At 35.4% G+C, this 21299-nt stretch overlaps 1 protein-coding gene across 2 annotated transcripts in view; it reads right to left on the bottom strand.

Annotated features, from left to right (window-relative positions):
* Positions 1–20242, bottom strand: part of LOC137246817 (G-protein coupled receptor dmsr-1) — a 796706-nt gene extending 776464 nt beyond the window's left edge. For both annotated transcript variants that reach the window (XM_067777825.1, XM_067777824.1), the window contains exons 1-2: positions 19732–20242; positions 15379–15809 (exon numbers count right to left, since the gene is read on the bottom strand). The gene's annotated coding sequence lies outside the window, so the exon portion shown is untranslated. The remainder of the gene's footprint in view (positions 1–15378; positions 15810–19731) is intronic.
* Positions 20243–21299: the final 1057 nt, after the last annotated feature.

The following is a 21299-nucleotide window of genomic DNA, read 5'->3' as shown; positions in this document are numbered from 1 at the left end:
TGTAGTTTTCCGGTTTTTCCAAAAAGTTGTAAACTTCCATTAAGAATTTCGAAATTAATTTAGGTCCAGCAAAATTTAATCTTATGTGATGTTAAAAGCATAAAATCTTAAAATGCGCCCTTCCGTTAATAAAAATCATTATACATGCTGACATAATGTTGGTATCATTTCACTCATAGAATGTCCCTTTGCACATCATATGTATGTACAAATATGTGTAAGTCAAAGTAACGCCATACTAAGTTTTCTTGAAATGTGTTCTATATTGTTAAGTGCCTTCTTTCAATCTGCAATATTCTCACTCTTTTCAGCCCGCAAGGGACACTTTGTTAATGTTGTACTAAGCGTGCTGTTTAATAATTTTTGTTAGCGCTTACTGCTGCTCATAAAAATTGGATTTTTTCACATTTTTCTGTTACATTCTTCTTCTTGAGAATTTGATGTCAGTACATATTTAATCCTTTGATGCGCCTACAATGCGAAAAGCATACCAAACTTAAGTAGTCTATTTAGCTATTTTTTTTTTTTAATTTCTTATTCACGGCACTCACTAATAACACAAGTATACACGGTTTTGGATCTAGACAACCAAAAGTGGTTTTTAAGACAATTTATGACGCTGAATCCGATTCTTCATTCCGTTTTTTAAGATTGATTCTAGTTTTTAATACAGTCAAAAAATTCATTTTGAAAGATTTTTGTCAAATAATATTCATTTTATTAACTTAAAAGTAACAAATCAGAAATGAAGATTGGTGGAACTTTGCCTTTTGTATTGTTTAGTATCTGCTTCACGTATTTGAGTCCAAAAGCAGTCGCTCATCATGCCTTCATCCCAAAATCCTTGGTATCGTCTTTCAATGGTGGCTAGATCTTGGTGTAGCCGCTCTCCATGTTCGTCGCTCGTATCACCCAAGATTTCGGAAAAAAAATCGAGGTGGAAATGCAGAAAATGCACCTTTAGAGACATTCTAGCTCCAATCTTTCGATAATTTTCCAACATACCGCCAATAATTTCCATAAAATTAGGGGATTTGTGATTGCCAAGAAAGTGGTGACTGATATTTTGAAAAGATGCCCATGCGGCTGCTTCATCGGGCGTTAAACATTTTGTAAATTTTTTATCAGCCATTCATATTCTAATATCAGGTCCAACAAATATTCCTTTTTTGTTTTTTGCATATGACAATTTAGGAAACAACTTGACTAAGTACTGAAAAGCCGGTCCTTCACGGTTTAATGCTTTGACGAAGTTCTTTATAAGACCTAGTTTAATGTGAAGAAGTGGCAGGAAAATGTCTTGCCGATTTAAAAGTGGTTCAGCGGAGACTTTCTGCTGTCCAGGCTCATATTGAGTACGACTTTGCCATTCTTTTCTCACATAATGATTTTCAGTTGCGCGGCTATCCCACAAGCATATAAAAAAAAAACAAAATTTGGTGCATCCAGATTGCATCCCAGTTAAGATGCGAATTACCTGTTGAAATAAATTTCGGTATCCATGACTTATGAGTGTCTGCTACTCTGAAACCAAAGTAGTGCAGATACGCATCTTTGAGTGCAAACGTAACAAAAACACTTTGAATCAACTTTGCAACATCGTCTCTGCATTTTTATTTGCTCTAACCACTTATATTATTTTACAGTTACAATTGAAATGACTTATCAAGCAGTGCCACTATTTAAAATCTGCTATAACAGCATAATGGTGCTATCATGCGAGAACCCGGAATCTAGAATCAATCTTAAAAAACTGAATGCAGATTCGAATTCAGCATATTAAATATAGTTAAGAATCGTTCTTATCTGCTCAGATCCAAAAGTTGACCTGAATTCGTAAACTTGTGTAATTGAACTATGACACGTTTCACAAATTTTTTTTTTTTTTCATTATTTGGTTTTGTATTTTCTTATTCCACTGCTTCGAGCTTTTAATCTACAAGTTAGATTTTGGTTTTTATATACACATGTAGGTCCTTTATTTTTACAATTATTTTGGTTGTCAAATACAAATTTACTATGACATATAAGGAAAAGATGAAATGACCAAAAGAGAGATTTATTATTCCGTAAGCGATGGAATTTGTCTTGGCCAGTTTTTTTTTTTTTTTTTTTTTTTTGTTTGGTGTTTAGTTAACAAAGATTGCATTGCAGTTTTGAGAGTCAATGTAGAATTGACAAACCTTATATATTTTCTTACATACATAGTTTACAATTTAAATATTTTTCTCCCAGAAATCTAACTTAACGTTTGTCTTTGTAGTCAGAAAGCCTGTGGCGATTTCGATTAACTTTGGCACACATATAGCAATTGTTTGGAAGATTGCAAAAAAGCCGCTTTCCACGTCCCGGGATAAAGTTATACGGGCAACAGGGAACGAGATTTAGGGTCAAATATGTATAGCGCAACGAATAATTTTTTCTCGTGCGAACCATTTTGTAACGAATTTAGGGAAATTCCACTTATTTTACACCTTCTACTAACGTTCGTATCTCTAAATTGTTGAATAAGTAACTCCAATATTCAATAATGCAAAATGGTCTTTACTAGACTACTTTGCAATAACACTTATACTTCGCAACCAATAGCTTACTTAAATCAAACTGACTCGGACCACTCAGCTTCTGCTGCTTTTATACTCTCTGCCCAAATGTCTAGACGTTTCTTCTTCTAGAATTCTCTACCTTGTCACCAGCCGTAAGCGGGTGTCTTTGTAGTGTGTAACCATATGCGTGTGTATATGTGAGCAGAGTAGTAGCTGATGATGATATGCGTTTGTATCTCTCTGATCCTTGTACGTATGCGTGTACATAATGATTAATTTGTTTACGTACATAAAAGTGTGGCAGCTTGCTTTATTGTTGTTGTGGCTTTATTTACTTAGTATTAGATTAGTGATGTGAGTATCACTTAGTTTTATTAATATTCGTCACAATATGAAAATTCGTATGATATAAGAGCATTCAATCACTTCAGTGAGTAACAGTAAACCTGAGTGTGCTTGTGAAACTTTTGGTTTTATGTAGTGGTGAAAAACAGTGAATGCGGCACAAAGTGTCACGGCGTCATACATAATTTGAACTTCAAGCACTTTTTGAAAAGCCAGCAGTGACACCCCTTTTCTTTGGGCTTCCCCATAGAAAGGTTTTTTTTTTTTAATCGGTATAACTCTGGATCTCGCAGACCAATGACGTATAAAGTTTTTTAAAATCAAAAATTGGTGCACAGGGTTTTTTAAAAATTATTTTGGATAGCGTAGGGGAATATATCGGCAATTTGTCTGGATCATTTCGTGCCTATTGCAGAAAAAGTTTATAAACTTTTAAGAATGATTTTCGGACCACGTCCAGATAATTTTGGAACTGTTATGTGGAGCATTTCAGGGCAATTTGCATCTTTTCGTGAACATTTCTAGAGCATTTCGGAATCATTTTGATGTTTTTTTTGGAATTTTCACTTCAAATTATTTCGGTGCTGTATGCGATAAATTGTGGGACAGTCTCCACGTTTTTTCAAGGTTTTGTTTTGATATCTTTTCGAAACTATTTTGAAACCATTTCGAAATTATGTGCGAGACAGTTACTCAACAATTACGTGATAGCTTCCTTAGGCAATGATTTTCCGATAACTTTGGGACTAATTTAGAACAGTGTAGCACCTACGATCTTTTCAATACTAATTATCTCTGGGTTATTTCGAGATAGTTTTCGAGATAATTTCGGGGCCAACTGTGGACTATTTCGCTGTTCTCAAATGCATGTCAAAAGACTTTTTCTGGTGACGTGCAAGAGTGGCAATGGAACTAGCGTCAATTGATATTAACACACTTATGTCAATAACTTTAAATCCAAAAGAGAATTAATGTCAGAATCATGCTTAAATCAACGTCATTGACATGAATTTTTTTTTCAAAATGGAATTAATGTCAGAAAAACTTTTCCTTCGATTTGACATTAATTCGCTTTTGCAAAAAGAAAAACTTTTTATTGACACTATCTTTAGAATAAAAGTCGCATAGATTTTAATTCCAAATATTTCTTTTCTATTACAATAAGATTTAAAATATTTTTAACATTAATTATTAGAATAAAATTAAATTATTTTAAAAAAATGTTTAAGTTAAACGGTTTTATTGTAAATATTACTTACATTAAGTAAAAATAATCCTAAAAGCTGGAAAATAATTAGGTAGATCTAGGTATAGTCATGTGGACGGTTGGTGCAAAGGTGCGCAAAACGGCGGACGAGGCGATACATGTGTACACAGATGGTTCCAAAGTAGTGGAAGGAGTAGTGTCTGCGGTATACTGTTCTGATCCAGAAATAAGCATATCCTACAGGCTGCCAGATTACTGTAGCGTTTTCCAAGCGGAAATATTAGCTGTAACCAAAGCAGTAGAAACCCTGGAAGAGAATAGCTTAAGCTGCAACCGTGTTAACTTTTACATTGACAGTCAAGCAGCAACTAAGGCAATAATCTCGCATAGCACAGCATCTAAATGCGTGTAAGCAGTCTCTGGAGTGATTCGGGACAGGGAGAAGCATACATCTATATTGGGTACCAGGGAATATGGGAATAGAAGGGAATGAAAAATCGGACGAACTAGCTAAAAAGGGTGCATCCCTTGAAGCTTACTCCGTAGACGTCCCAATTAGACTGGGCGAGATTAAGCGAAGGCGAGATGGGCACATGATCGGCCAAGCGGGAAAGGCGTGGGTTCAACCGCAGGGCTGTAAAGTGTCGAAGATTATGTGTAGGTCTTACAAGCTTAGATTAACAAAGTTGCTTCTATCATTAAAAAGAAAGGACTGTAGACTCATGACGGGTATTCTGACTGGACACTGCCTTCTGGCGTCAAATGCCTTTAAATTAGGCTCGGTCAAGGATAGCAGATGTAAGAAGTGCGGGTTGGAGGAGGAAATGATGGAGAACGTTCTGTGCTCGTGCCCTGCACTTGCCAGGCTAAGACTCCAGCTATTAGGAGTGACACAGCTGTCAGATCTAGAAGCAGCAAGTGGCTTAGGTCCTAGGAAGCTTCTAGTATTTGCCAAGAGGACGGAGATATTTTATAATATAGGTCCTGGTTTTTGATAGGGTTTTTCAGTTTGGTCGTTAAAACAAACTTCTGGTAACACTACGGACTCAATCAGTCTATGTGAGGTCCTCATGGACCGCCAAGTTCAACCTAACCTAACCTAGGTCTAATCATCACACTCCTAAACTATCTAGGGCGTTGATGAGACAATTAAATAAAAGCGATGGGCGGGTCAAATTTCTATTTATAGTCATAAGTAAGACCAACTGAACCTTAAGCAGGTTATGCTACGCCTCACATTTTTACAAATTTCACGCACCCAACGCTTTTACTTAATTGTCGGATCGATGCTCTATATTGATGATGAGAGTGGTGACTAATATCTTGGACCTACCTAATTATTTTCTATTTTTTATTAATAGTATTACTTCATGTAAGTATTGTTTTCAATAAAACCATTTAACATAAATATTTTTTTTATTATTTTATTTTCAAGGTTGTCTTTATTTAATTTCCTATTATTTCTCATTATATTTAGTTCATTTAGTGACTCATTATTACAACGACTCTTTCCTGTTAATTTGTTACAATCAAGATCGTCAATACATAATCCTTCCAAAAACTTTACTCGACTCAGTGCCACGCATGCTTCTCCCTCCTCGAACGTCTACCGGACTGTAAGTAATATTTGTTTCGAATCGGACCACAAAGACGATTTTTTTGAATATCTAGATCCTTGTGCCACTTAGTGGGAATTTTTTTCCCACAAAGCGATTTCTATTCCCGTATGTAATATGTGTTTCAAATATGAGCCAAATCGGACTACAAATACGATTTTTTGAAATATTTCTATCCATGTGCCACCTATCGGAGTTTTTTTCTTATTATTGCATTGTCATCGGGTTCTTCATAGGTCGCTTTATATTCATGTACATATGTATTATGTTCTCAAAATATGAGCCAAGTCGGACCACAAATACGATTTTTTGAAATATTTCGATCCATGCGCCACCTATCTAATTTTTTCTTATTATTGCATTGTCATCGGGTTCTGAACTATATTCTAAGTTCCAAGCTTTTAGCATATCGGAAAGTTACTTAAATTTCAATTACAAAATTCTGTTAGCTACACAGAGTCAAGCTAAATAAAACTGTTTAGAAAGGCCGCAGTCGAAATTTTGGAATAAAAAGTTGAGCGATTTTTAGTTAATCCCAAATTTTCTTTTCATATTAAGGTACGACATTAAGATATGTATATTTTCGAAAAAATCCCAAAAATTAAACAAAAAACTTGCGATTTTTTTTAAGAATTGCCTGGTCTAAAATTTGTTTAATTTGTGTAAACAGTTTCTTTATTATAGGTGTAAAAAATAAAAGTCTGAATATGATTTTTGTTTTCTTTCAATTTATTGGAAACCCAAACCTAATAGTTTTTCAATGACTATTATTATGTTAGGCATACTAGTTTGGGGTTTTCTAATACATAGTTTGTAAAAGTAAAAAATAACTGAAGGCGATAAATTTTATTTGCTATAATTGAAAATTATTTTTATGCTCTCGACATTGTACTCACTATGTCACGATATGTATTGCGCCATATAAATATTGTTTAACAACTAATTAAAAAAAAAAAAAACAAATTATTGAACCAAAATAAACAAAGTTAGCATCGAGCAATAAAACAATGATCTGCGTTTGTAAAAAAGTAAATTCCGGCGAACCAAAAAATATAAAGGAGGAAAAATGCGAAAAATTTGCAACAAACACGTAAAAAACTCACATTGTGTGAGCTAACTTTGCAAAGCAGTCTAAATTTTCCACAACGCATAAAAAGCTGAACGCAAAAGTTTTTCGCTGCTTTGCTTTTATTTTAGACATTTTCGAGCGCTTAAAGAGCACGCAGTGATGCGCTTTATTTATTTAAGGTCACACAATTTCTCCTTTCGCATTTTTAATGCTGATAAATTTCATTTATTTACCTTTGCGCATTTTTTCATGGCGAAGTATTGCAAAAAATTTAGTTGCTTAAAAGTTTAAAGAATGTTTATCAGAGAAATTCAAATTAAAAACTTTCTGTGAGTGTTAATTAAGTTGTGAGCAAATAGTTTAGGCAGGCAAGAAAAATAAAGAAAAGCAAGAAATGGAAAGGAGAGAAAAGGAAGGAGTTGAGAAGACAGGAATGTTTAAAAGTCAAAACCGAGGACAAACCCATAGCCGGAACCGAAACCAGACTTCATTCTATCAATTCGTTATCAAAGTGTTAACGGGTTTTGAAGGTGAGTTTTAGGTGTGTTTTCAATTACTCATCAACGAATTATTTGTTTATTAAAGGTGTGTTATCGACAAGGTAACGTCGAGTAATCGAGTTACTTTCGACATGTTATAAATTTGCTAACGATAGCAAAGGTTATCAATAAGTTATATATTTGTTGTCGACGAGTTTTCGGTTTGTTTTCGAAAATTTATAAAATATTTACCGAAAAGTGGTTGATTATCTATCGAAATATTAACGAAAGCTATCGATTTTTTACAAAAAGTTATCGATTAAATTTTTTAATGCTATCAGTTTCCTCGGTAATAGTCCCGCTGATAAAATGCGATGAATAGCCGATAAAAAACCGATAACTCGCCATTGATAATAAGCCGACAACAAAACAATAGGCTTGAGCCAAATAGGCTTGAGCCTAAATTTTGAACCATTGAAATTGAAAACCTCTCAATTTACTACTATGTTTTTTAGTTTTCTTCAGTTTCAACTCAAAACTTTTCTGAATAATAAGTCTAAAATTTTAAAATTGTTTTAAAACAAAACCAAAATAACATAAAAGTTTTCATGTAAAGTTTTCTGACAAAGATGTGATACCTCAGTAAGTAAAGTAAGCTACTCGAATCCGTGGCATATCAGTTCGAAAGCAGGCCATCACTCAACCCCCTTCTGTAATAAATTAAATTATTTTTGTAATAAATTAAATTATCTATGTCTCCGCAATTAGTTGGGGCAGGAGAGGGAGAGGGTACAAGATCTATAATGAGACAGGTAAGAAGAAGAAAAAATAGGCGATAAACCCCAGCGGAATTACCCGCGGTAGGTATGCCTGTCGTAAGAGGCGACTAAAATACCAACTAGATTCAAGGAGTTGTGTAGCGCAACACTTTCAGGTTGCCAGGGCAATATATAGCTTCTCTGAACTCCTCATGGATCTAGGGGGTGGGAAGGCGGTATGGCCTAGAAGGTCGCATGTGGTCATAAAAGATCGTTCCCAATATCGCCGGGCTTGGTACCGGAACTTACCAGATCTGCATCCGGCAAAGGACCATCAACATCGATAACACTCCCCAAGACCTTCGGTTCCACGTTTGATGAATAATAATTTTCACTAATTTCCTTTCAAAGAAATGCTTCTAAATTAGCTCACCCTCGTAATAAGCGCAGCTGCTTTCGCATTCCTTTTGCATGACGCTAACTTTGGCTTCAACCAAATATTTCGCATCAGAAGCAATCTAAAATGAACTTTGACTAGAGGGAGGAGAAAGCTAAGGTTGTTATTGAATGCTTTCTGTTTTTCTGTTTAATCCTAAGCTGGTTGCCTGGCACTTTTTATTAAAACTTCAACTCATAAAGGTGCTAGAATAATCATAATGTGGAGGTATTTTTTCATGGTACCTGAAGCATTTTTACAAGCGCCTTAGCACCTGACACATTTTAACTTGTAGCTATACAATTTCTTTTATATTTTTTTTAAGAGCGCGAAATTGGAACCGTAGCAAAATAAAGACAGATAAGCGAGCCACTTTTCATGGGAAAGGAATGTTTTTTGTATGCTGATTTTTCACTTTATTTTGACATTTGTTTTGTTAGTATTTGCCATTTTTTGTGTTTTATTTATTTTCTTTTTTTTTGCAGTTTTTGGTTTCTTAGTTTTTGTGATTGTAAGGTTTTGGTGGCTAACCTTTCGCCATTTGCTGTTCTCACAATTATCTTAGGTCTTTTTTTTATACCCAGCTGTACTTGTACACAGGGTATTATAACTTCGATTGGATAACGGTTGGTTGTACAGGTATAAAGGAATGGAGATAGATATAGACTTCCATATATATCAAAATCATCAGTATCCAAAAAAAAAAAATTTCATTGAACCATGTCCGTCTGTCCGTTCACACGATAACTTGAGTTAATATTGAGATATCTGAACCAAATTTGGTACACGAACTTATCTGGACCCAGAATAGATTGGTATTGAAAATTTGCGGCATCGGATGATAACCACGCCCACTTTTTATATATATAACATTTTGTAAAACACAAAAAACTTGATTATTTAGTAAATAATAGACCTAGAACGTTGAAATTTGACGTGTGGACTGATATTGAGACTTGATAAAAATTTGAAAAAAAATTTTTAATGGTCGTGGCACCGCCCACTTGTGAAAAATCAATTTTACAAATGTTATTAATCATGACTGAAAAATGGTTAAACCTATCGTAACAAAATTCGGCGGAGAGGTTGCATTTACTATAAGGAATGCTTTCAAGAAAAATTAGCGAAATCGGTTAAGAGTCACGCCCACTTTTATATAAAAGATTTTTAAACGGGTCGAGGACGAATAAAATAAGCTATATCTTTGCAAACAAGAGCTTTATATCAATGGTATTTCATTTCCCAAGTGGATTTATAACAATAAATAGGAAAAAATTCAAATTTTTAAAAACGGGCGTGGCACCGCCCCTTTTATGACTAAGCAATGTTCTATGTTTCGGGAGCCATAACTCTAAGAAAAATTAGCTAAGAATAAAATCATATGTATATGTATTATTGCGCAGCCTTGTAACTCTATTAAGCACACAAAACAAACAACAACAGCATTTCAAGAGAACATATATACAGGGTATGCAATGTTGTTCGGTTTCACCCGAACTTAAACTTCCTTACTGGTTTTCATTTAAAATTAATTTAGCCAAGATTTAATTTCACTTATATCAAATTTAGTACTTGTGTAAATAAGTATCAAACGAATTCATTTTACGCATCGTTTGTTTCTACTTGACCTCTTTACTACTCTTTATTTTACCGCTACATCAAAATTTCCATTAACTTTCAAAGATGTTCACGAGAATTTTAAGTTTGTGTAAAAAAGGCAAAACGAGGGCCTAACCTAAATGAGTTTGATAGCCATCTTTGTGTGTTATCTGAGTCAGTATATTGTTTACATAGGCCGAATTCGAGGAAAATGTTATCTTTACCTTTTCAGGTTGAAAATTAATTCTTCGACATTTTAATTTTTTTTAATAGGAGAGTAACTTTCCTTTGTACTTTTTTTTGTTTATTTCTCACAAAAAGGATATCTCTTCTTTTGTGAAACGATGAAGGGAAAAAATTATTTACATTTGAGTAAATTTTTCTTTTAAATTTTTCTTCATTCACCACTTTGCAGGGGTTCTATCACCAATGCTGTGGACGCTGTTTATAAATCATTTGCTTAGGCGGTTCGACAGAGGACCTATCAAACTTACGGCATATGCAGATAAAGTTTCAGTCATCATAAGCGGCAGATGCCTAACAACAATCAGCTCTCTGATGGATCAGGCATTACGGGATATATCGGGTTCACCGCCAATTCGGAAAAAAGTGATCTAGTATTATTTACTAGGAAATGTAGGGTAATTTATTAAACTATGTCTAAGCTCAGAGGGGTAATCCTACAAGAAAAATATAGCACACTAGGAGTAATATTAGATAGTAAGATGTCGTGGCACTGTATGCATGCAAGAGGATGCACGTACGGCCTATCACCCAAACTTTCTCATTGGGTATTTACGACAATTGTGAGACCACTTTTTTACTATTAAGTTCTTGTTTGGTGGACAGGGGGTCGTCCCTCGGCCATGCTTTGGCAAACATTCCGAGTGTATTTCTAGCATGAAAAGTTTCTAGGTGAAAATTCACCTACATTTCAACTCCCGCTATGTAGGAAAGATTAATAAGAAGCCAGACGCAAAATAAAAGAGCAGCTAGGCTCAAATCTGTTTGGAGTTAAATCGCACCTAGTATTTCTTTTCTTTTTTCTAATGCGGAAAAGCCGAGTAGCAACAAATCTGCAACTTCGTAGAAACCATAATAAAAGCAAAACAAGTAAGAACGGGAATGTCTTCGGCTGTGCCGAAGACTTCATACCTTTCATGAATGGGGCTGAAGAATAATCTTATCCCGTTCGTAATCTCCGAATAAACGGATGTATAAGATAAGAAATATATAGTGAACAGATCTACATACCTTAACGATTTTTAAGATAAATATAAAATAAACAAGTAAGGAAGGCTAAGTTCGGGTGTAACCGAACATTACATACTCAGTTGATAGCTGTGGAGACAAAGTAAGGGAAATCACCATGTTGTAAAAGGAACCTAGGGTAACCCTGGAATGTGTTTGTATGACATGTGTATCAAATGGAAGGTATTAAAGAGTAGTTTAAGAGGAAGTGGGCCATAGATCTATAGATGGACGCCATTTAGGGATATCGCCATAAAGGTGGACCAGGCCTGACTCGAGAATTTGTTTGTACGATATGGGTATCAAATAAAAGGTATTAATGAGTATTTTAAAAGAGCGTGGGCCTAAGTTCTATATGTGGACGCCTTTTCGAGATATCGCCATAAACGTGGAGCAGGGGTGACTATAGAATTTGTTTGTACTATATGGGTATCAAATGAAAGGTATTAATGAGTATTTTAAAAGGGCGTGGGTCTTAGTTCTATAGGTAGACGCCTTTTCGAGATATCTCCATAAAGGTAGACCAGGGTGACTCTAGAATTTGTTTGTACGATATGGGTATCAGATGAAAGGTGTTTATGAGTATTTTAAAAGGGAGTGGACCTTAGATCTATAGGTGGATGCCCTTTCGAGATATAGCCATAAAGGTGGGCCAGGGGTGACTCTAGATTTTTTGTGTATGATATGGGTATCAAATAAAACGTGTTAATGAGTATTTTAAAAGGGTGTGGGCCTTAGTTCTATAGGTGGACGCCTTTTCGAGATATCGCCATAAAGGTGGACCAGGGGTTTCTCTAGAATTTGTTTGTACGATAGGGGTATCAAATGAAAGGTATTAATGAGTATTTTAAAAGGGTGTGGGCCTTAGTTCTATAGGTTGACGCCTTTTCGAGATATCGCCATAAAGGTGGACCAGGGGTTACTCTAGAATTTGTTTGTACGATATGGGTATCAAATGAAAGGTGTTAATGAGTATTTTAAAAGGGCGTGGGTCTTAGTTCTATAGGTAGACGCCTTTTCGAGATATCGCCATAAAGGTGGACCAGGGGTGACTCTAGAATGTTTTTGTACGATATGCGTATCAAATGAAAGGTGCTAATGAGTATTTCAAAAAGGCGTGGGCCTTAGTTCTATAGGTAGACGCCTTTTCGAGATATATCCATAAAGGTAGACCAGGGTGACTCTAGAATTTGTTTGTACGATATGGGTATCAAATGAAAGGTGTTAATGAGTATTTTAAAAGGGAGTGGACCTTAGATATATAGGTGGATGCCCTTTCGAGATATCGCAATAAAGGTGGGCCAGGGGTGACTCTAGAATTTGTTTGTACGATTTGGTTATCAAATGAAAGGTGCTAATGAGTATTTTAAAAGGGCGTGGGTCTTAGTTCTATAGGTAGACGCCTTTTCGAGATATATCCATAAAGGTAGACCAGGGTGACTCTAGAATTTGTTTGTACGATATGGGTATCAAATGAAAGGTGTTAATGAGTATTTTAAAAGGGAGTGGACCTTAGATATATAGGTGGATGCCCTTTCGAGATATCGCCATAAAGGTGGGCCAGGGGTGACTTTAGAATTTTTGTGTATGATATGGGTATCAAATGAAACGTGTTAATGAGTATTTTAAAAGGGTGTGGGCCTTAGTTCTATAGGTGGACACCTTTTCGAGATATCGCCATAAAGGTGGACCAGGGGTGACTCTAGAATGTTTTTGTACGATATGGGTATCAAATGAAAGGTGCTAATGAGTATTTCAAAAAGGCGTGGGCCTTAGTTCTATAGGTGGACGCCTTTTCAAGATATCGACATGAAGGTGGACCAGGGGTGACTCTAGAATTTGTTTGTACGATATGGGTATCAAATGAAAGGTGTTAATGAGTATTTTAAAAGGGAGTGGGCCTTAGTTCTATATGTGGACGCCTTTTCGAGATATCGCCATAAACGTGGACCAGGGGTGACTCTAGAATGTGTTTGTACGATATGGGTATCAAATTAAAGGTATTAATGAGGGTTTTAAAAGGGAGTGGCCCTTAGTTGTATATGTGAAGGCGTTTTCGAGATATCTACCAAAATGTGGACCAGGGTGATCCATAACATCATCTGTCGGGTACCGCTAATTTATTTATATATGTAATACCACGTACAGTATTCCTTCCAAGATTCCAAGGGCTTTTGATTTCGCCCTGAAAAACTTTTTCATTTTCTTCTACTTAATATGGTAGGTGTCACACCCATTTTACCAAGTTTTTTTCTAAAGTTATATTTTGCGTCAATAGACCAATACAATTACCATGTTTCATCCCTTTTTTCGTATTTGGTATATAATTATGGCATTTTTTTCATTATTCGTAATTTTCGATATCAAAAAAGTGGGCGTGGTCATAGTCGGATTTCGGCCATTTTTTACACCAATACAAAGTGAGTTCAGATAAGTACGTGAACTGAGTTTAGAAAAGATATATCGATTTTTGCTCCAGTTATCGTGTTAACGGCCGAGCGGAAGGACAGACGATCGACTGTGTATAAAAACTGGGCGTGGCTTCAACCGATTTCGCCCTTTTTCACAGAAAACTGTTACCGTCCTAGGAGATAAGCCTCTACTAAATTTCACAAGGATTGGTTAATTTTTATTCGACTTATGGCATTAAAAGCATCCTAGACAAATTAAATGAAAAAGGGCGGAGCCACGCCCATTTTGAAATTTTCTTTTATTTTTGTATTTTGTTGCACCATATCATTACTGGAGTTGAATTTTGGCATAATTTACTTATATGCTGTAAAGATATTAACTTTTCTTTTAAAATTTGAATTAAAAAAAAAAAAATTTTTTAAAAGTGGGCGTGTTCGTTCTTCGATTTTGCTAATTTTTATTAAGCCGACATAAAGTAATAAGAGTAACGTTCCTGCCAAATTTCATCATGATATCTTCAACGACTACGAAATTACAGCTTGCAAAACTTCAAAATTACCTTCATTTAAAAGTGGGCGGTGCCACGCCCGTTGTCCAACATTTTACTAGTTTTCTCTTCTGCGTCATAAGCTCAGCTCACCTACCAAGTTTCATCGCTTAATGCGTATTTGGTAATGAATTATCGCACTTTTTCAATTTTTCGAAATTTTCGATATCGAAAAAGTGGGCGTGGTTATTGTCCGATGTCGTTCATTTTAAATAGCGATCTGAGATGAGTGCCCAGGAACCTACGTACCAAATTTCATCAAGATACCTCAAAATTTACTCAAGTTATCGTGTTAACGGACAGACGGACGGACGGACGGACATGGCTCAATCGAATTTTTTTTCGATACTGATGATTTTGATATATGGAAGTCTATATCTATCTCGATTCCTTTATACCTGTACAACCAACCGTTATGCAATCAAAGTTAATAAACTCTGTGAGCTCTGCTCAACTGAGTATAAAAAGTACTGAAAGATAAGAAACCAAAAGGCTCTTAAAAATGGGAAATACGGAACGTCACGTCACGTTGATGCAATACGTAAGCGATACCAAGGTAGGCGAGGGCACTCTACTGCTTTGCTGCAATTAATTACATTACGCCCTATGGCCCCCCACAAGCAACACAAAACAGTCCAACTCATCAGGAACACTTTGCTGCACTCTATCAACCGTTTGACGTTCATTTGCTAATTTGATGTCTTACTTCTGCTGGCAAAGCATTTTCAAAATCAGTTGAAAAGGCCATTGTATGCCTAACCAAACGAACCAACCAACATGATGACCATGCGCGCGATCAAATTCTATTTCCTCAGTTAAGTGACATTTCTGAAAGCAAATAATGTTTGTTTGTTGAGCTTAATTGCTTTTTGATCAGCCCACTTACATATATGCGTACAATTTTGCAATTTATTATTTTAACTATATGACCCCAGATAATATTTGCTATTAGAAATATAAACATTTGAATAAACAGCCATTTCCGCTATTAACCTCAGAATGGGTCATGGAATATCCACAATCAAACCAGGGCATAATCAGCGTCAGTGGTGCTCATAAAAGTTCATTTTAATTTTTTTTTTACTTTCTAAAAATTTTACAGCGTATACTTACCACAACAGTGTAAATCATAATTTATTGCCATATAACCAAATACGTCAGTCAAATTGTTTGCGCTGTCGTCATATTTCACAATAACTTCAATAAGCTTTCGCATGAATTTAAATCTTAATTATGAATTATCTTGTTGATCCGATCAATAAAATGTCTCTAAAAATGCTTACATTATACGAGGTGTGTTCAGAAAATAATAAGAATTTTTTAATTTGTTTTTTTTTTTTTTTTTTATAATGCTGATACACATGTCACTGAAGTATGATACCATGATGTAATAATAAAGGTGATGTCAACAACATAACCTCACTTCTTTGGCAGCTCTAAATGCCAGTATTTATGTGTATTTCTAAAGTAATAAATTTGGATTGATTAATTTTTAGTACAAATTCTTCAAGTAAATTAGTTTTCTGCAAAATTTTGTCTATATTCTGTTAGGGAATACAAAGTTACGTTAACCTTTTTAGCTAAACAATTCTAGTAATGGCTTATATAGTTAAAATATTTCTAAACGTATAGTAAAATCTACTACGATCGTAGTAGAACTCAAAGGCAGTTCTGTATGATAGACAACCCTCTAAATTATGCATGCCGAACTTGTCAGAATAAGGGAAAACGTCAACGGGATGAGAACACCTGAATATTCATTTCATCATGTATGATAAAATTTTCAGCTGAATTCATTGTTTACTTTGTCAGTGACAGCTGATAAGGTTAGACGTGTTTTTATGAGGTCGGCGATTTTCGTTTATTAAAAAAATGGATCAAAAAATCAAGTTTTGGAAATGGAATAAATAAAGTTTAACAAAGTGTGCGAAATGTTAACAAAGGCCTACGGCGAGTCTGCAATGAGTAAAACAGTGGAGGCATTCTGGATCGCCAAGACCGGAAAAGGCTCGACAAATGCGGTCGAACGTGTAGGTTATACTCACAGTATTCTTCGATTTGAATGGCATAGTGAATCACGAATTCTTGCCACGAGGTCAAACGGTCAATAAAGAGTACTACCTGCAAGTTCAATGTCGTTTACGTAAAAAATTCCGATTTTTTGGCAAAAGAATTCATGGCTTTTGCACCGCGATAATGCATCTGCCCACACTTCATTGCTTGTTCGTGAATTTTTGGCCAAACACAATTCTGCAACGATGCCCCACCCTCCATATTCGCCAGACATGGCTCCGTGTGACTTTTTTTATTTGCAAAAATAAAGAGAACCTTGAAGGGCCGTCGTTTTACAAGCATAGATGAAATCATGGTTTAATTATTAAAGGTTACACATGTAGCCTTAGACCACCCTGTGCTTTTCACATTCCAAACTCCCAAGTCGCTCCTAAAAATGGGAAGTGTTATTTCTTTTCAAACTCCTTTCTGAATAATGAACAAACTTTAAAATAGTACTGAAAGTTTTACCTACTTGTCAGAAAAAAATGTTGTGGTACACTTTTTTAGTTTTGATAATTTCTTTTGGTAACATTCGTGAAAAATTTAATAATTTTGATGTAAATATTTGGGTAAATTACAAACAAAAACGCAATCTTGTAACAATGTTGAGTACTTGAACTTTGTAATTATTTTGCAGATGCCACAAATAAGCTGTGCTGCCCGTATTCTAAAGACAACGAGGTGCTGGTAAAAGGTTGTTCGGCCCTCTTTTCAAAACATTTAGCTCAGCCGCGTGTAATTTCTGATCTCGTTTACGGGGTACTGAGCAACTTCCGGAAGTTCCCCTTTTGTGTAACTGCCAAAAGTTTGAAACCGAGCGTGTGCTCAAGCTGGGTATAGCTAAAGGCTGTAAAAAGGTATCTCCGTTCTTTCTTCATTTAGGCCACTGGCATCTCGACCACATATGCTGCATCCATCGATGCCTGTTGCGTAGTTAGCTGCAGCCTAAAGCGACCTCTTGCAGCCGCTGACGATCTTACACGAAGTCATGGGGCAGTTCAGAGTCATGAGCGCTGCTTGAGTAAGTGGTTAGGTGTGTTATTATGTAACTCTATTCGAAAGAAATTTTTTTCGGATTAAAAAAAATTTTTTGATTTGAAAGCTTTTGAAACGCATTTTTTCGAATACGACAGCTAAAATTGCTTAGAAGCTTTGAGCTCCTAAACTGCAGTCCATATATCCATTTTAGAATTTATCTATGACGCGTTATGCACACCATCATTTTCTCTCAGTGTCAAATGTGACTAACACATTCTCTAACAAAGCTCTTGGCTAAAGCTTTATCAATCGTCATGTCTCAAAAGAGATTTTTGTCGAATTTGTGCTTTTTTGAAAAAGGGTATTCAATTTTTCCCCCTTCTCCACTTCTTCTTAAAAACAGCCATGAGTGGGGATTGTCACATTTAAAAAAAAAAAACTACATGCGTAACCTCGTGTAATTGAATCATGGGTGAAATTAAAAGCGAATCGCTGAAAGAGCTGGAGGCTATCCCAAAGATCGAGTTTGAGAAATGTTTGGAGAATGGGAAGAAGCGCTGGCACAAGTGCATAATATCTAATGGAGACCATTTTGAAGGCGACAACATTAATGTAAATGAATAAATAAATATCTTTTTCAAAAAACGAAAATTCCCGTTATTTTCTGAACACACCTCGTATGCAATGAACTCCCCTTAGCGCAAAGATTTCATCCTCCCAATTTTGTTTGTATATTTTGTTTATATAAACACACTAACAAGAGAGCCATATATTTTTTCAGCTTTTAATCTTTGCCGATTAATTTAAAGTGAAACGAAACTGACAAAACAATTTATAAGCGTGTAAATATGAGTAGGTAGCATAGAAGCACACGCATATGGTTAATTCCACAGTAAACTATGGTGAACGAAATGGAAATGAAGTCGTTATTTTAACGGTTACTTTCTTGTAACAGATTACTTTTCGCAACTGTTTCCTTTTCTGGAACCCGGTTAACTTTTGGAACCCGGTAATTTTTTTCAAACCGATTAGATTTTTGTTACCTGTTCCTTTCTTGAAGGCCACTACTTTTTTGAACTTTGTTGAAACAGGCAAGTTTTTTGGAACCGATTATTTTTTGAACTGGCTACCTTCCTGGAACTGGTTAAGTTTATACAACCGGCTACTCTTCTGGCGCAATGGGTATTCATGGGCGAAACATTAGCAGCATTCCATTGGCAAAAAATATCTTCTTTTCGAACAAGCGGCCCGATATTTTTAGTACTTTCTTCGTAATTCATCTGAAATAGCAGAAATTTTCATTGCACGCATTTTATTCACAAAAATGTTTTTATCGTACCGATACACCTTAAAGGTTCCTTGAGAAAACGGTACTTAGTGAAATAAAATAACAGTAATTTTCATCTTGAAGTTGGACAGTAGGGGCATGAAAGCGCACACCACCATCTTGGTCAGGTTGAAGGCATCTGCCATTCTTGCCCCAACGAATATCCCTAAGGGCCTTTCCCAAGAGAACCTTTGGAGCAGGCATTCTGTCCCCCATGACGCCACGATTTAAATCTTTCAGGCAAAGCAACTTACGGTTGACCAATTGCCTACTACGGACCGGCTTACTACGATTAAAAGCCGCCAAGAGATATATATGGGCAAATCCCAAAAACTTAAACTTTTTTGGATACTCGGGTTTTACACACGGGCAGAAAACTTAAGACCAGAAAAAAGTACAATGATTTAAATATATATTTACATCACACAATTCGTCTCCTAAAAACCAGCCAACAAATACGTACTGGAAAAAGAAAATGCAAGGCGCGATAACTCGAAAAGATTTTAGGGGCCGAGCTTCACTTCAAATTTGCGTCGTACTCTTTTTGAGTTTTCCTACAAATTGGTGGGACGAGATCTACATATTTTACGCCGACTCCCGACGGCATCTGCAAGGCAGCCGATCTTCGTTCTGATAGGCAGAGCACGCTATCACCACACCACGGTGGCCGTACTTAACTGTTTTATTTCCCGATTAGTACAGAGGGCACTGCTAACATCAAAAACATCACTACCACCAATAGCCCAAGTACCTAAGCTCCTAAAGTCCGAGTACTTCAGGCATTCACACAACACATGGAACAAATTTAAACAAAAAAAGCTGCAGATAAAAAGGAGCACGACGCATATAAGACGAGGCAGCTGGAAAGCTTACAACAAGAATAATGCAATGAATATATTTTCGAAACCCATGAGCTTATGGAATAACCACTACTACCGAAAAGGCTGTTGAGCATTTTCCGTGTAGGTACTCGTTTCTAGCTCGAGGGCGTCTTAACTAATTACAAAGTCCTTTTTTAATGATCTGGAAAGTTTTTCTTTAAAAAAATATTTCAAGTAATTCTAATGTTTGAAGCAATTTCTAACAAAACTAAAAATCTTATGTACCTTTGAATGAAAGTACCAATTTAACGTCCTTCACCTTGGAATGAGCCATATGGTGGGCAGGCATAGTTGTGTGTAAATTTAATGTAAATATAAACACCAAAATGCGCTTAATCTCTTTCTGCACTCAACAAACCGAACTGACAGCCAACACATTTTTTTCATCAAATATTTTCATTAAATATTTCCCAATTGAGCAAAGTACATTTTTATATTCCCAGTGCAATTAGCAATTTGAATGAATTCCAAACTTGATTTTTAAATATTTGTAAACATTCACATGATGAAAATTTTACACATACGTAATTTTGGTAAAAATATTTTTCAAGTACATAATTTGTATTTTTTTTTTTTTAATTTGTTATTATTAAGAATTATTCACACTTTCTACACAAAAACTTTCCCAATGAAATTACACAAAAATTGGAATAAACAAATAAATTCACAGCATTGAGAAATGCGATTCCTAATCTGTATATTTCGTAAGCTCACAAAAATGATGACAGAAAGTAACGCCGGGCCTGTGTCTGCACAATGTCACGTATACGCACCAACTGTCTCCAATCAACTCAATGATTGTTGCATGAAGTTCTTACTCCGAATTTTTCATTTGGCGGCAAATTCCAGGCATTTCCAATAGAAGTATAGCGCATGCGCATAGCTGCAAAATAGAAAAGAAAAAAACAAAAATTGCTTCATAAAGCAACACGTGTTAGCTGAAAGGATTGCTTGCAAGTAGGTGAAAAATAATTCTAACAGCTCTTTCTTTAACATTTTACCAAGCACACATATGAACTTTGATACATACTCGTATATGTACATCTATCTATCTTTATGTTGTAAAGTAAAAATAATTTCATTATGATAAGCACAAGGAAACATGTGAATGGATTTGTCTATGGCATTGTACTGCTTTCAATGCTATGGCCGGACCTTGAGGCCTTGACTTTGATTACACGGGCAGCAGAAAATTTGACTTTGACTTCATAGCATTAAATTTCAATTCTTTAGGTCGTAATTTGACGAAAAGAAGTATATGACATGAAAAAGCTTGCTTTCCTATTTAGGAAACCGTTTGAACAAAATGTTTCGAAATCTGTGGTTTTAATTTTACCTTGAAAATGAAACAATTCAAATAAACAGTGCTGCGCAACCCCTATACACTTGTAGCACTTTTGTTTTTGTTTTGCCCTGAATCATAGCACAGATACAAACTCAAACTTTGAATATAAAAAAAACATTTCAAAGCACTCCCGTATGCCCTCGCATATAAATCAATTTCATATCGAAGTTTTTGATTTTCATATGGAAGGTCAAAGCAAAAACAGTTTCATATGATGAACAAGCACTTGGATATAATATACAAATTGAAAAAAAAAAAAACAAATTTACTATGGAAAAAATATATAAAATGTGACAGCACTGAAAAAAATTGTATAACAAAAAGTTGTCATATATTTGGTGTGTGCGAATTTTGGAATTAATAGCGAGTAATAGAAATGTCCTTTAGTAAAGAATGGGAGCATGAGTTCCTTTTTTGTGAAAATTTTGGGTGTGAAGCACAATGTATG

The sequence above is a fragment of the Eurosta solidaginis genome, chromosome 3 (genome assembly GCF_040869045.1).
Source record: "Eurosta solidaginis isolate ZX-2024a chromosome 3, ASM4086904v1, whole genome shotgun sequence".
In the NCBI taxonomy this organism is placed as follows: domain Eukaryota; kingdom Metazoa; phylum Arthropoda; class Insecta; order Diptera; family Tephritidae; genus Eurosta; species Eurosta solidaginis.
The sequence above is the reverse complement of the archived record's forward strand: the minus strand, read 5'-3'. Positions and strand labels throughout refer to the sequence as shown.